At 48.5% G+C, this 6,086-nt stretch overlaps 1 protein-coding gene across 4 annotated transcripts in view; it reads right to left on the reverse strand.

Annotated features, from left to right (window-relative positions):
- The window catches only part of LOC136958995 (CMP-N-acetylneuraminate-beta-1,4-galactoside alpha-2,3-sialyltransferase-like), a 31,455-nt gene extending 29,745 nt beyond the window's left edge, over positions 1-1,710 (reverse strand). For 3 of the 4 annotated variants that reach the window (XM_067253173.1, XM_067253171.1, XM_067253174.1), the window contains exon 1: positions 1,487-1,710. The gene's annotated coding sequence lies outside the window, so the exon portion shown is untranslated. Of the gene's footprint in view, positions 1-73; positions 185-1,486 lie in introns of those variants that run through there. The other variant, XM_067253172.1, reaches the window with a different exon arrangement.
- Positions 1,711-6,086: the final 4,376 nt, after the last annotated feature.

Below are 6,086 nucleotides of genomic sequence, written 5' to 3' on the forward strand. Positions count from 1 at the left end.
GGTGCCTGTCTACAGTAGCCAAATAAATAAAAACCTGGTTATCGCTATTTGTTGGAATTTGTTTCATCTTTACCGTGTCCTTTGCCCTTCTCAATCCTGGGGCTGGGAAAGGCTTGGTTTGGTTAGCAGAGGTGGGCAACACGGCCGTGGTTTAGACCCCCGTTTTATCCATCATGTCAATCCTCTGAACAGGGCTGAGTACAGGACGTTCACTTTGCCCCTACCTCTCTCTGTCTTTCTCTCGGTCTCTCTCTCCGTCTCTGTCTCTCTCCGTCTCTCTCTCTCTCTGTTTCCCTCTCTCTGTTTCCCTCTGTCTCTGTCTCTCTCCCTCTCTGTCTCTCTCCCTGTCTCTCTGTATCCTACATCTGTATCAGAAAGCGGATTTTTCCAATACCTTCACGCAAACCCACAACCTAAATAGCCTTTCTCGTCAACGATTTTTTTTCTCCGGATATAACCTACTGACATGTTTTGCCCTGGGCAACTGTGCAAGGCAAGTCGGGGATTGTTTGAGCAAGGATTTGTCCAAAAAATTAAAACCAACGTTTTCACAATACAAAAAAATATATTATTTACGTAATACTACTTCCTATAGCATCCACAAAACACTAGCCTAAAACCTACACAGAAGGTGTTTTTGATACCGTCATGTCTCTCAAAAGTTGAAGAGCCATCAGACCAACACGTACAAAGATATGCCAACACCAGTGAAGACAACAGATATAAGTTATTTGTTGCGGCGGGCTGCTGCACATCATATCCTAGCCTAAGTAGTTTACAGATATGCGCGTGATGCACGTGGACGGGAGCAAGCTGGTTCTAAAGTAGACAAGCGCCTCCTATGAACGGACAGCCATCCCCCTTCCCACCCGCTCCCCCCCCCCCCCTTCCCCGCCCCCCGCCACATTTCCAAACCCACAGTCCCGTCGACCCCGCGGGCCAGGTCACTGCATCGCAACTGGTCACATGGTTTGCCCACCCTGTTGCATTTACGGTTTCCAGCCGTTCAATCGAGATGAATGGAGCTTTTTGCTTTCGGGTCTAAGCTTCACGTGGTCGGCTGCTGGTCAGCTGTTACATTATGTTCTGCGGGCTTTTATGACGGTAGCATCAAAATCCCTGTATTATGTGGTCCTCGTGTGCTTTCAATGTAACTCGATGGACCTCGTCCAACAGTTTCTGCTTAGGCTATGCCTTCCACTGTCCCCAGAGCTGTAGACCACGCTGCCTCTACAGTGTTGAGCTTACAGGTTGATTAGGTCTTGTTCTGAAAATCACTGTAAGGCCCCCTTCACTTTCATCCAACCTGTCAATATTGGGTCGGATTATAATGTCTACCCAGTGTAAACCACACCATCCCAAAACAACACCAGTATTAAAATCTGAGCTCGATTTAACTCCTCGGACAGGACAACAGGGGCAATCCCCAGGTGGTGTGTTCAGATTGCCGCTTCGCTCCTCCAGGCTCTGAGCCCCCCTTACTCACCCTCCTCAGGTTACACTCTGATTCGATTTCCCCCTCAGTCAGGTCTGTTGCGGCCGTGCCACCCGCTCTCTCACCGCCGTCTCCGTCCTTCGCTGTCGGGACGGAGGCCAAAGATGGAAAGAGAAAAAACCTTCTTCCGCCAGGTCCTCTGATGTCCGCTGCGCTGCACATAGATCTATTAATATTGAATCAGGCAGGAAACAGAAACCTCTACCCCACTTTCTCCAGCTGGGGCCAAGAGATTAGCAGGATAAAGTATTTATATATACACACACACACACACACACAATAACGCACACACTCCTGTGTTTTACGCCGTGTCAACATAACAGAAGGGATCGCGGGAGAGTTGGACCGCGTTCTGCCGTGACAGAAGACACACGGAGCTACGAGCCAGTCCTTTCTGACGGACTCATTCTACAACCAGGGTGTATATTGTGTCTCTTGTATTAGCATAATGGAAAAAATGCTTTAAAAAAAGCTAACACCAAATAGTTATTGGTTTTGATGAATGTGAACCGTTTGCAGACTGATGACGTATTTTTCTAACTTTAGATTGTTGAGATAATCTTCAAGCGTCGGCTTTGAGATACATAATCTGTTCTGCTCCAGAGTCGCTCCATCCCTCCATTCCTCCCTCCCTCATTTCCCTCCCTTCTTTCCCTTCATACTCTTTTCTTTTAATAAACATGTTCAGACCCCATCCACGGAGGAGGTGACACGCTGTAGAGTTATAGGAAGTGACATCATTCAATGTGCACCAATCAAAGGACCCTGTGGTATTACAATACAGGGCTGTAGTCATGGGCTACAGGCCGTCACTGACTTTTAGTGAGGCCAAACGCAAGTGGAAGCTCAGCACTGGAACTGTTTAGTATTTGGAGCTGGGCAAGATGTAAAATAATCATGGTTTGGAGGACCAGAGCCATGGAGCCGCCAGCGTCACTCCAGTCCTCCCAGTGAGAGAGACACTGTTCGCAGTATCATCAAGGCTGTGGGTAAACACAGCCCAACGACCGAGTCACAACTGATCCTCGACATCCACACAACACAAACATGGTTCACACATCCTGTACCGCGCACTCTAACGGTGCGTTCACACTGCAGCGGAGCGGGCGGCGCGCGACGTCGGCTTCCAATTCATTTTCAATGAAACCAGGATTTGACGCTCGCGAAGGGCATTGTGGGAAGGCGAGCGGAGCGTTGCAAGTTGGATTTTCTCAACTTTATGTAAATGAGGAGCGTGAAAACGCTAGCGTTGGCCAATCGGATTGGTTTCTTGTTTCTTGTAAGGTAGCAACTGTTGGTCATGGTAAACATTTCTAGGTTTTACAATTTCAAGATGGAGGAGAAACTTATCGCAGGCTATGTGTCTGCACACTCAGTTCTGTTCAGAACAAAGTTACGTAATGTGACAAGCCTGAATTTAAAGATTACATGAAAGTGAAACAATAATCTCTTCCTTTTTTGGGGGGTTGCAAAAAGGAAAGTATGCGTGTGTGTGTGTGTGTGTGTGTGTGTGTGTGTGTGTGTGTGTGTGGAAGCAGGGGGAAGTTTCTGAAGGGTAGTTTCAGAGCGTGTCACTAACGAGGATCCTTGGTATTGGTTAATCAGTTGTGTTACTGTTTGACAACTTCTTGGTTCTTGTGGTTTGGGGCTGGGTGTGTACTGGTTCCTCAGGATGTCTCCCTCCCCTAGCAGGTTCTATCTGCTCAGATGTCCCTTTAGATAACAGCATCTGCTAATGAAGAAAATGTAAGTGTAAAGTAATCCCTCCTTTGGTGGATGTAAGTGCCCCAGAAGCAGCCTCCTACAGGCCTCAGCTTTCTCTGGCAGCAGTGAAAGTGAGCGTCTGTGCTGCCTGAACAGGCCCTCGGCAGGTCAGATAACCGCTGAAGGATAGCCAGCATGGCGTTGTTTTACCAGGCATGAGTAATGGATAACCGTGACGTCTGAATCATAGATGAGGACGGTGCTCTTTGGCCGACTGCCTTCTGCATGGCTACCCAGCCCCAGCCCCAGACCAGAACGAGACTAAACCCAGACCAGGACCAAACCAGACCCAGACTCAAACCAGACCCAGATGCACAGAACAACACAAGGTCAGACTGGGCACTGAAATTCTTAGGACAAGGCAACGCAAAGCAACCTGGCATAACATGACATATATAAGTACACAGAACATAGATTATGCTTATCTATGATCAGCTAAAATATAGTAAACCTCCTAATAAACTAATAATATACACTATTCAATAAAGTAAACTAAACCTCTAAATACACATAATACACATAATAATGTATTCTAACCTACTAACAAACCTATACAATGGAGCACACCCAATAAAAGATAAGATAAAAATTGCAAATGTGCAAAGTATATGCTGGGCAGTGCAGTAGCTACTCAGACTGTAAAGTTGTGATGTGCAGGAAGGAAATGGGGGGTAATAACAGTAGTTATCTGTTCAGGAGCCTGATGGCCTGGAGATAGAAGCTGTCTCCTAGTCTATTAGTTCGTAAGCTAACACTAACAGACACTGGTGGCGGTGGCGGCAGCCGACGACCAATCTAGCCGAAGACTGAGACGGAACCGGGCGGCGACGGGGTGGTGGAGGGTCGCGCACTTGATAGCATGGACAAACTACACAGGGAGAGAATCATATTTAAAGGCACGGATCATGTGACACCATTAATTGATAGCGGGAGCGCTAATCGACCTGAACCCCAGTGACCGCCCGACCCGGGAACGGGGGACGGTAGGGCGTTCTTAGCGGGGGGAGTGAGTAGTGTACACTACGATTAAGCCCGAGTGCAGAGATCGGTCTTGCCTGACTGAACTTGCGCAAGCTTCATATGGTAGCACTGTGAACAGTTCGTTGTTGGGGTGGTTGGGGTGGTTGGGGTCGCCCATGATCTTCCTGGCCTTTGACAGGCACCGCCTGGTGTAGATGTTTCGTATGGAGGGAAGTTCACCTCCTGCGCTGCGCTGACCGCACCACCCTCTGAAGTGCTTTAGGGTTCAGCTCAGTACAGTTTTCAAACCAGGAAGTGATGCAACCAGTCAAGACACTTTCTATGGTGTCGTTGGTCCACAAGGACCAGCCACTCTCATTGGTTTACTCACAAGAAGAAGGAAGTCATCTGTGGTTCATCAGTAAGCTGCAATTGAGTTTTTTGGGGTTGAGAAATTGTTGTTTTGGGTGGAAGGTTTTCAGTTACAGTGGAAATGTCAGTGACGAGGTTGTACCTGGTGTCTGTGGGACAGGTATGGACATCTCAGCAGAGGTGCAGTGGTTCAGATCTCACCCCTGATGGGTACATCTCAGCAGAGGTGCAGTGGTTCAGATCTCACCCCTGATGGGTACATCTCAGCAGAGGTGCAGTGGTTCAGATCTCACCCCTGATGGGTACATCTCAGCAGAGGTGCAGTGGTTCAGATCTCACCCCTGATGGGTACATCTCAGAAGAGGTGCAGTGGTTCAGATCTCACCCCTGATGGGTACATCTCAGAAGAGGTGCAGTGGTTCAGATCTCACCCCTGATGGGTACATCTCAGCAGAGGTGCAGTGGTTCAGATCTCACCCCTGTATGTTGCTTTAGATAAAAACTCCTGCTCAATGAATACATTACTAATGGGCTAGACACACAGAATCAAAGCACTTCCATGTCATATTGGTGTGTGTGTGTGCACAGTATCTCTGAGGTAAAGAGAATCTTTCACGTTGTGAATGTCTTTTTAAAACACACTCTGTAAAAACACACATTTTCGAAAAACAGTCAAACCTTGTTGCCTGACCTTGTCCTTTTGAACCCTTGTGTAAATGTTCCCTCTAGTTACCCAGTAACAGCTGCAGCCGACCTGTGAGGGGGAGGGAGGACGGAGATGAACAGTCCATACTCAGTTGGACTGAGTTGGACTCAGTCCAGACAAACATCATAAGAAAACGTCAGCCCACGGTGGGTTCAGAGAGAGGAGGAAGGGAGAGAGGGGGGTAGAAAGAGAAAACAGGTGAAAGTGATGGAGTTGGGTAGGAAAGGAGAGACAGAGGGAGAGAGAGAGTAAGGGACAGAGAGAGAGAGAGAGAGAGAGAGAGAGAGAGAGAGAGAGAGAGAGAGAGAGAGAGAGAGAGAGAGAGGAGGGGAAGTCAGAAAGAGAACGAGAGAGAGGAGGGGGAGGAAGGGTTGGATGGATTGCATGCTGCCAGACCCAGATTTCTCAGACGATTACAGGTCAGGTTGATTATGTGATACAGAGAGAACAGACCAGAGGCCTTCAGGCTTAGCTGAGACTTACGCAGTCTACTACCACACAGAAGGAGGGAGGGAGAGTAGGAGGGAGAGAGAGTAGGAGGGAGGGAGAGTAGGAGGGAGGGAGAGTAGGAGGGAGGGACGGAGGGAAGGAGGGAGGGTAGGAGGGAGGGAGAGTAGGAGGGAGGGACGGAGGGAAGGAGGGAGGGTAGGAGGGAGGGAGGGTAGGAGGGACGGAGGGTAGGAGGGAGGGAGGGTAGGAGGGAGGGAGGGAGAGTAGGAGGGAGGGGATTGGGACACAAGTCCAGTGTTTTTTTATTATTATTATGTACAGATCATATTATTTTATTAT

This window comes from Osmerus mordax, chromosome 16 (assembly GCF_038355195.1).
Source record: "Osmerus mordax isolate fOsmMor3 chromosome 16, fOsmMor3.pri, whole genome shotgun sequence".
NCBI lineage: Eukaryota > Metazoa > Chordata > Actinopteri > Osmeriformes > Osmeridae > Osmerus > Osmerus mordax.